We start from the raw sequence: 10,361 nt of genomic DNA, 5'->3' as shown, positions 1-10,361 counted from the left end.
CCCTCCCTCCCATCCTCCCTTCCCTCCCTCCCTTCCCTCCCTCCCGTCCTTCCTCCCTCCCTCCCGATGCAAATGTTGATAGATAAAAATGCCACTGATCACATCAAGTTCTTTCGAAAGGAGGAACCTCCTAAACTTGCTTCCTGTCTTTCTGTCTCCCCCCCCTCTCACTGTATATATTTTAAACTACAAGAAGAAGGTACAAAGGACTTACCGAGGGTTGTACCAGAAGAGAAGCAAGCAAATGGAGCTGAGCAGAGTTGTGTAGATGGTTGAAGTTGTCCAGGGCTTTTATACCGTCTCTTGGGAATGTCAAAAAGATGATTGATTCCTGAGTGTATAATTTGCTAAGTATCTGAAAGCTCCTCATGGCATTTTGTAAGGTGTTTAACTAACATCATATTAGAGGGCGAACATATTTTGCCCTGCCATCTTCCCTCATTACACAGTATTATAGGAATTGGTGTTAAAACAATTTTATATGAGACAGTTCAGAAATGAACCTCTGGCATCTCCTGTCTGACCAGAGTGGAAGGAAATTACCTGCTTTGCCCGGAAAGCAGACCTTTTCATATACCAGTATTTTAATGTCTGGCCGTTCCCTTGGGTCCTCTCCTGGGGTTCATCCCCCATGTCCACTCAGACTATGGCTGCCTGGTCACTTCTGGCTGCCCTAGAACTTCCTGAGCCTTCGGTGTCTCTTGGTGGACATTTTGGGGGCATGGTTATTATGTTGTTATGCTGAACTCCTCCATCCTCATTCCTTGGATTTGCCGTCTGGCTTTGGCTTCCGCATGGCTCCCCTGCTGTGGTGCTCAGCGTCCCCCCACTGCCGCATCACTGGCATTTGAACCACATCTGGCCCCACACCCTCCATCAGCAGTAGCACACCACTTTTGGCCCGGCCCTCTTTTCTTCCAGCCAAGCTTGTTGAAGCACCCCATCACCACCACCTGGACTCTGTGGGGTGGTATGACACAATTGCTTTCAATCAAGGCTATCTTGTAGGGCTATCTTTTGACTTTGCTCCTGCAGAGTGCAGGGGGCTGGACTCGATGACCTGCAAGGTCCCTTCCAACTCTAACATTCTATGATTCTAAGCAGCCTAAAATTCAGTCATACCCAGGGCTTTTTTGTAGAAAAAGTCCAGCAGGAACTCATTAGCATAATAGGCCACACCCCAAAACAGAAACTCATTAGCACTTTAGGCCACACCCCTGACAGCATGGCTCATTGGCATATTAGGCCACACCCCCATGTTACCAGAAGTGTGGTCATCCAGCCACACCCACCTTTTGCTTCTTATTCTGTTTACCTTGTTTGTTGTCAAAACCCAGGGCTTTTTTTTTTGTAGCAGGAACTCCTTTGCATGTTAGGCCACACACCCCTAATGTAGCCAATCCTAATGAGTTTCTGCTGTTGGGTGTGGCCTATTATGCTAATGAGTTCCTGCTGGGCGTGGCCAACTCAGGAGCCAGCCGGAACTCCGTTCCTGTGCGTTCCTGCCCAAAAATAGCCCTGGTCATACCGTGTCCTTTCAACTATTCCCCAGTTTCAGATAATCATGAGGAAGAGAACCTCTGTTTACCTGAAAATCACTTCTTTTTCCACTTGCTTTCAGATTCTTACCAGGGGGTTTTCAAGTAGCTGGATGCTGTCCCTTTCTTAATCAAAGTTTAGCCAATCTTTCTGAAAGACAGACATCCTTAACACTTGAAGGTAGAGCCTTTTTCTCAGTAGCAGCCTCTTTGCTTTCAATTCCATAGCCAGTTTCTGACTTGGGTCTGGGGTCCTTGAACTCCTAAACTTTCAGGAGTTCCCAGTACTGGGGGTGAAATTATTGTGATAATTAAGGGTTTGATTATGTCTCTGTGAAGGGTGGTTTGTAAGGGGGAGTGGTTAAGAGCTGGGGGGGGGGTTGACACAATTGCTTTCAGTTGTGTAGCCTGAAGTCCAATTATACAGTCTCCTTTCAACTAGTCTCCGATTTCAAACATTGATGAGGAATAATACCTCATTTTACCTGCAAATTTCTTCTTTTGTTCTCTTGCTTTCAGATTCTTACCAGGGGTCTTCAAGTAACTGGACACTGTCTATTTTTAAATCAAAGTTTAACCAATCTTTTTATTTTATTTTTATTTATTGATGGACCTCTGCTCCATATATTTATCCATAAGAACATAAGAGAAGCCAATGTTGGATCAGGCCAATGGCCCATCTAGTCCAACACTCTGTCACACAGTGGCCAAAAATACCAGGTGCCATCAGGAGGTCCAGCAGTGGGGCCAGGATACTAGAAGCCCTCCCACTCTTGCCCCCCAAGCACCATCGATACAGAGCATCACTTGCCCAAGCCTGAGAGGTCCTATCTATACCTTGTGGCTAATAGCCACTGATAGACCTCTGCTCCATATCTTTATCTATAAGAACATAAGAGAAGCCAATGTTGGATCAGGCCTGTGGCCCATCTAGTCCAACACTCTGTCACACAGTGGCCCAAAATACCAGGTGCCATCAGGAGTTCCAGCAGTGGGGCCAGGACATTAGAAGCCCTCCCACTGTTGCCCCCCAAGCACTAAGAATACAGAGCATCATTTGCCCCAGACTAGATTAGAGTCTGCAGCTCTTAATCACTACACCACACTGGCTCTCTTTAAAAAGTTCAAATTGACAAGTCACCCTGTCCAGATGCTTTAGTAACAAATTTTATCAAATCTTTGCTGAGAAACTTGCCCAACATCTGGATAAACGATTTGCTTATATGCAAGAAAGCAGAGAATTTTAAGGGCAGATGCAAATGTACTACTTATATCAAAATAAGGTAAAGATCCTTATAAAGTACCACTTTATAGACCTCTTTCACTCCTTATAAAATTGTGGCAACTGTTTTGGCAGACAGATCAAATAAAGTATTAAGCACCAACATAAGTTTAGATCAGGCAGGCTTTATAAAGGGCTATTTAATGGATTGGAACATAAGAAAGCTAGTAAATTTAATGCATCTTCTTAAAGTCAGACACATTTCTGCAATGTTATTTTTTGCAGTTGCAGAAAAGGCATCTGGCAGAATTGAATGGTCCTTTGTGAATGTGGCCCTTTGTGCCTTCAGTGTTGGTAACATTTCTGGTTATCGGATGTCATGACAGGGCCAGTAGGGCAAGGCAGAGAGGGAGAGTTTACAGTCCAGTCAAAGAGCCAAGCCAGAGAGATCAAAAGAGTCCGAGCAAAAGTCCCAATCACACAAAGCCAAGCCGTAGTCAAATGTTACCAAAAGTCAGAGTCCAAACAAGCCAGTATCGTATTCAGGAAGCGTAGCCGAGGATCAAGAGCCAGAGGGGTCGTCAAAACGTGGACTGGAGTCAGGAACCGGGAAATCAGTCAGGAGCCAAACAGAGTCAGAGGTGCAGAGCTTCTGGTCCAATGGACAAGTTTGCCAGGACAGTTTGCTAGCAGCCAGCGGTCTGTTCAAATAGCGTGCTGGGTCGTTATCTCATTAACACGGCTTCGCAAAGTCCTTGATTCTGTTAGTAATCTGGGCTTAATGATCGCCAACCGGGCAAGCGTGCCTCCTTGCACCTGGTTGCCATATTCCGGCGTCTCTGATTCCTCAGCCGGTCAACAGGTGGCGGAGAATCGGGTGGTGTATTGCTGGGGCCAGGCATTGCCCGATCGGCTTCAGGTGCAAACTGTCCTGGGGTTTGGCATTCATCCTCCCCGGCACTTAGGTTTGGTGAGGTGAGGACTCTCATGCTTCTGATGATGTTAAAGGCACAGCGTCCTCCGTTTAAGAGCTCCCAGGCCCCGGGTCGGGTACAGGCATGACATCGGATTAACTTATTGTATAAAGTACCAAGAGCTAGAATTGTAGCAAATGGTACCTCTTCGTCATTTTTTCACACAAGTAAAATCCAGTTGGAAAGTGCTCTGAAAGTGGATTATTTAATGTATGTGACAGCAGCCTTTGTGCCTTTTTTCCCTTGTAAGACTATTACGCCAGTACGATTGGATGGCTTGTAAGATTATTTATTGTATTAATGAGATGTAAACTCTAATTTTCAATATTAAAAAAACAGCTTCTCCAAATGAGGTATTTGCAGTAGAAGAGCTCCTCTCGAGAAGGCCATGTCTGAGTTTGGTCATAGCATCACAGAATCTTAGAGTTAGAAGGGACCTCCAGGGTCACCTTGTCCAACCCCCTGCACAATGTAGGAAATTCACAAATACCTTCTCCACACACACCCCAGTGAACCCCTGCTCCATGCCTAGAAGATGGCAAAAAACAATCCTTCCGGATCCTTGGCCAAACTGGCCCGGAGAAAATTACTACCTGACCCCAAAGTGGCGATCATCATTTCCCTGGGCGTGTAAGAAACAGCCACAAGAACGAAGCACTGATGCAACCTTTCCTGCCCTCCATCTCATGATCTGCCTAAGTTCACAGAATCAGCATTGCTGTCAGATGGCCATCCAGGCTCTGCTTGAAAACCTCCAAAGAAGGAGAGCCCACCGCCTCTGGAGGAAGCCTCTTCCACTGAGGAAGCACTCTAACTGTCAGGAAGTTCTTCCAAACATTTAGCCAAAAACTTTTGAATTAATTTTAATTTCAACCTGTTAGTTCCGGTCCGACTTTCTGGAGCAGCAGAAAACAACTCTGCACCATCCACTATAGGTCAGCCCTTCAAGTACTTGGAGGTGGTTCTCATATCCCCTCTCAGTTATCTCCTCTCCAGGCTAAACATACCCAGCTCCTTCAACCTTTCCTCATAGAACTTGGTCGTCATACCCCTCACCATCTCCATTGCCCTCCTCTGGACATTTTACCCTCCTCTGTTTCTGTAGAATATTTGATGGATGGAGAGAGGTGGATTGCTGGGCATATGATCTAATAGTGAATGTACTCTGATAGCTTTAGAAAATCTGTGGATTCAACGGAAGTATCCCAAAACCTGATGTGTCAGCAAAAAAGGCTGTAAGGATTCCTACATCTCTGAAAAACAAAAAGAATCTCATGACCGATCAAAAGTTATTTGGTATATTATGATACTGGAAGATGCTATGGGAATGGTCTATCTCTTTTTTCCTTTCTTTTTATCTTCTGTGTGACAAAGCAAATAGTAATTTTAGGGCAAGCTATATGTCCACACCTGTTTCTCAACCCTCAGAGAATCAGGATCACAATAGAATAATAGAATCATAGAATCACAGAGCTGGAACGGGCTCTACCGGCCATCTAGTCCAACCCCCTGCTTAGTACAGGACCAGCTTAGAGAATCCCTGACCAGTGTTTGCCCAGCCACTGCTTCAAGACTGCCAGGGTGGGGAAGCTCACCACCTCCCCAGGCAGCTGATTCCACTGTTGCACAACCCTGTCAAAAAGGTTTTCCTAAGGCCCAGCTGGTATCTTCCCGCCCTTAATTTAAACCCATTATGGTGAGTCCTCTCCTCTGCTGCCAACAGGAACTGCTCCCTGCCCTCCTCTAAGCGACAGCTCTTCAAATACTTCAAGAGAGAGCCATCCTGTCCCCCCTCAACCTCCTCTTCTCCAGTCTTCTCCAGTCTTCCCAAGTCCATCAGCCTTTCCTCCTAGGGCTTCTTGATCTCCAGGCCTCTGATCATCCTCATCGCTCTTCTCTGCACCTGCTCCATTCTGTTCACATCCTTTTTGAAGTGAGGCCTCCAGAACTGCACACAAGACTCCAGATGTGTCCTGACAAATGCATTGTACAGCGGGACCATGACATCTTGTGATTTGGATGTTATGCCTTTGTCGATACACTCCAAGATCACAATAGGGTGTTTTTTTTTTTGTTGATGCATCACACTGGCTGCTCATATTTAACTTACGGTCCATCAGGGGTCATTTCGTAGAAAAAGAGGTGCAGGATCTCATTAGCATAACTTATTTGCATATGCCACACCCCCTGACATCACCGGAAGTGTGTTGGAAGGCAACACCCACCGCTCAGGCTCCACTGGACTGTTTTGGATTGCTAGCTATTGGGGGGGGGGGTAACACACAGATCTGCCCTCGCAGAGGAGGAAGAGCTTGTATCGGAAGGCAGGCTGGGGGGGGGGCTCTGCATCTTACCTGCCTGCTTCTTGCTTCTCGTGGCCCAACTGAGGGCTACTGGGAGCAGGGGGTGGGGCTTGTTGCATGTGCCCGCCCCCTGGGCTCCTTACTTCTGGAGCTCCACTCCTGTGCGCTTCTGCAGGAAATGACCCCTGCGGTTCATCCATATCCCAAGATCTTGTTCACACACACTGCTACCAAGAAGTATATCCCCCATCCACTTTGTGTGTTCCTCATTTTTTTTTAACCCAGATGTAGAACTCGGCACTTATCCTTGTTTAAATGGCTGCTTGTTCACATCCCCCACACTTTTCCAGCATGTTCGGATCTCATTAAATTGTATCTCTATCTTCTGGTGTGTTTGCTGCTCCCCCCAATTTGGTGTCATCTGCAAATTTAATGAGTAGCCCCTCCACATCCTCATCCAGATCATTTATAAAAATATTGAAAAGTACCGGGCACAGAACCGAGCCCTGTGGCACCCCACTAGGCACCTCCCTCCATTCAGATGAAATGCCATTGAGAACTACTCTCTGACCAATACATTGTACAGTGGGACTATGGCATGTTGTGATTTGGATGTTATCCCTTTGTTGATAGACCCCACGATTCCTTTAGCCTTTTTCATCACTGCATCACACTGGCTGCTCATATTTAACTTATGGTCCACCCATATGCCAAGATCTTGTTCACACACACACTGCTACCCAGAAGTGTATCCCCCATCCAGTATGTGTGTTGCTCATTTTTGTTACCGAGATACACAACTCGGCATTTTTCCTTGTTAAATTGCATCTTGTTTACATCCACCCATTTCCCCAGTGTGTTCAGATCTCTTTGAATCCTGTCTCTATGTTCTAATGTGCCTGATGCTCCTCCCAATTTGCTGTCATCTGCAAATTAAATGAATAGCCCGTCCACACCCTCATCCATATAATGAGCCCTGTGTAACAACTCTGATCAAAGGTAGAGTATAAAAGTGCTAGTGTTTCCTACTGTTACACTCTGTCACTACTGGGTTCTGCCTGGAAGTGATGTAGTAACAAACATGACGGAGCTCTTCCGCCAGGCCTTCGAGTAGGAGCCGCCACCGCCACTATTCCATCACCGAGATTTCATCTTTCATCTACCGCAGTGTGAGGAGGCGGTGGGTGTCGCCCGATTGAGCTGGGAAACAGCACTCCTGGCGCTCATGTTTTTAAGAAAATCTGCCATCAATGCGATTTGTTACGCATCTTAGTTATCTTATGTAAATTATTGTAGCACCGTTTTTAATGTTATGTAACACTGTTTTATTGTCTTAAAAAAAACCCCTATTTGTTAGCCACCCTGAGACACTATGTGTAGGGCAGGATACAAGTCACAAAATAAATAAATAAAATAAATAAAAATAAACATGGAGTGACTGTTTTTGTTAAGCTTTCTCCTGATGACCTCAGAGTAGTGGCAGACACCAGGTCCTGGGGGCAAGATATTCACTATCAGTCCACTTCTGATCACTTTCAGGCCACAAAACAGTTCCTGCATCCCAAGCCCTGCAAGGGGTTTGCTTTTTTAATGCCTGCTTGACTTTATGATTTCAGTTCTTTTAGTTTACAACTCTTTTCATTTATAATTCTACTAGGAGTAAGGCCCGTTGTGGGAAGAAATACGAGCTCTAGAAGGAAGCTCCAGTTGAGTGTCCCGGCTGTGGCTGGTGCAGCGGCAGAGGGAAGGGGAAAGGGAAAAATAGAGGGAGAAAAGCCATGTTTATTTCCTTCTGCTTAGCTATAAGGCAGGGCTGTCTCAAGTAATTTTGCTGCCCCAAGTGGGTAGTATGGGAGGACAGCCTCATGGTAACAGGTATGGTACCCCCCACCCCTGACTTATGTTGATTTGGGGTTATGCAGTGGCAGCTAAGGTAGAAAAGCACCTCGTCCTATGCCATGTCTTCTGGATTCCAAGGGTCTTGAAAGCAGTTCCATAGCCCGTTACAGGGTTGCCAACTCTGGGTTGGGAAATACCTGTAGATTTGAGGGGTAGAGCCTGGGGAGGGCAGGGTTTGGGGTGCATAGGGACCTCAGCAGGGTATAATTCCATCGAGTCCGTTGGCCAAAGCAGCCATTATAATAGCTGGGAAATTTTCTGTAGGGGAAAATTGATGTGCTGTGGCTGGGGAACACGGTGATTTCTGGGAGATCTCCTGGCCCCACAGGCAACTCCAGTGACCATTTAAGGGAAGATTGGGATATGTCTTTTACCTCAGGACACATTCAATGACTCCCAACAGCAATAGCAAACTGTTTAGAATGTTAGAGGCAAAGGCCAATCAGGCCACATATGCAAATGACCTCTGTGTTCCAACTGGCTATTGAGGAGCGAGGAACAGCAAACACTATGTAGAATATTGGAGGCGAGACTCAGGCAATGCAGCCAGTGGATAGGGACAGCTTCTGAGTGACACATCATGGAGCCAACTGATTTAGGAGTGTGTGGAATGTTCACAAAGTACCACCCCAAAACACAGTTATATATCAGGAGAGATAACCACATGGTTCAAGGGGTTCATTTTAATAAAGGGAATAAGGCTGCAGTATAACAAATAAGAAGGTGGCTTTCTAAAAGTGGGACTATTATTATACCACTGACTAGATACTGCTTCTCTCCCCCCCACCCCCGGTATGCCTTATCCTTCTCTTGCTGCTTGTTTTTAATACCTATACCATTTTTTTTGTGATTTTTTAATCACTTGAGAATATAAGAAGAGCCCTGCTGGATCAGACCAAAGGTACATCAACTCCTGCACTCTGTTCATACAGTTTGGTGTTGTGGTTAAGTGTGCGGACTCTAATCTGGGAGAACCAGGTTTGATTCCCTACTCCTCCACTCGCAGCTGTTGGATGACCTTGGACAAGCCATAGTTCTGTCAGAGGTGTTCTGGAAAAAGAGCAGTTTCTGTCAGAGCTCTCTCAGCCCCACCTACCTCACAGGGTGTCTGTTGTGGGGAGGGAAAGGGAAAGGAGTTTGTAAGCCACTCTGAGACACTGAGTGAAGGGTGGGATATGAATCCAAGCTCTTCTTCTTCTCTTCATCTTTAGTGCCATAAACAAACATAATGGGCACTAGAGTAGATGGCATTTAAAAGGACTAGTGGACAGTCATTTTTATCATTACAGAAATAATACTTTTTTGTCCACGAGTAATAAAACTCAGATAACCAACTACTGGAGAACAGGAAACTGCAGAGGGCAGGGACCGTTGTGATCTCTTTTGGCTCTCCCAAAAGTGTCTGGCTGGCTGCAGTACTAGAAGGATCTCTGTTCTGGTCCAGCAAGCTATGTGAACAGGCAAAGTTGTCCTATACTGGGTCATTGAACTCAGTGTGGACTCCTCTAAATGGCATCTGTTCATCCTGATGTCAGGTACCTTCTCGACATCTGTTGTCTGGGATTGAGGAGTATGGTGGCCAAGACTTACCTATGGCTGCAGCGGGGGGAGTCCTGGCCCTCACCCGGAAGTGACATCATCGTGTCAGGCACTTTGGGGGCAGGACGACTATCATTCGAGGGGAAACCATAGAGTTTTCCCTTGAATGATAGAGCATCCCCTCCGCAATGTGCCTGGTGTGATGACGTCACCTCCGGGTGACGTCATCATGCCGGGCACGTCTCTGCGATCCCGGCACTTTGGGGGTGGGGTTCCCCCCAGTGGCCCAATCCAGGCCGGTGGGTAAGGGACCCATCAAGCGGGGAAGCCCCCACCCTCCCGGAGGAATTGGCATCCTGATTGAGAAGCCCAAAATGGAATCTGGGTCTATTCCTATGTGCTCTGCCAATGAGCCATGAACCCTTCCCCCTTTTCAAGTTCTTAGAAACAAGAAGCAATGGAATCGACAAAAATAAATTTTGCTGCAGACAGAAGCTTTATTGGGAAATAAGGAGAGTGGTTGGTATAATTTGCAGTGAAGCAGTTTCAGGGATGGCAAACATACCTTCTTTACTCAGCACACAATGGCTTTTCCACTGCCTGTTTAGCTGGGGATAACTTAAATGTTACAAAGAAAATGAATGCAAAGATAAACAAAGGTGATTGTTGAAGCAGGGAGACCTTTGTGATCTCCTGAAACACTGGGAGGCCCACAGAGGGAAGGTGTTCACATCCTTCTGGTCTCAAATTCAACATAAGTTTAGGAAAAGAAAAGGAAGCAGGGAGAGAGAAAAAACTTTCAAGGTGAGAGTAAACACATGTTTGTGGTCATGGCATTTGAGATGTTGTTAAGTGCCAACTGATCTTGATTTGAATTGGGAAGTGC

Source organism: Gekko japonicus, unplaced genomic scaffold (genome assembly GCF_001447785.1).
Source record: "Gekko japonicus isolate JY-2015 unplaced genomic scaffold, Gekko_japonicus_V1.1 scaffold426, whole genome shotgun sequence".
In the NCBI taxonomy this organism is placed as follows: Eukaryota; Metazoa; Chordata; class Lepidosauria; order Squamata; family Gekkonidae; genus Gekko; species Gekko japonicus.
This window is presented reverse-complemented; position numbering follows the sequence as displayed.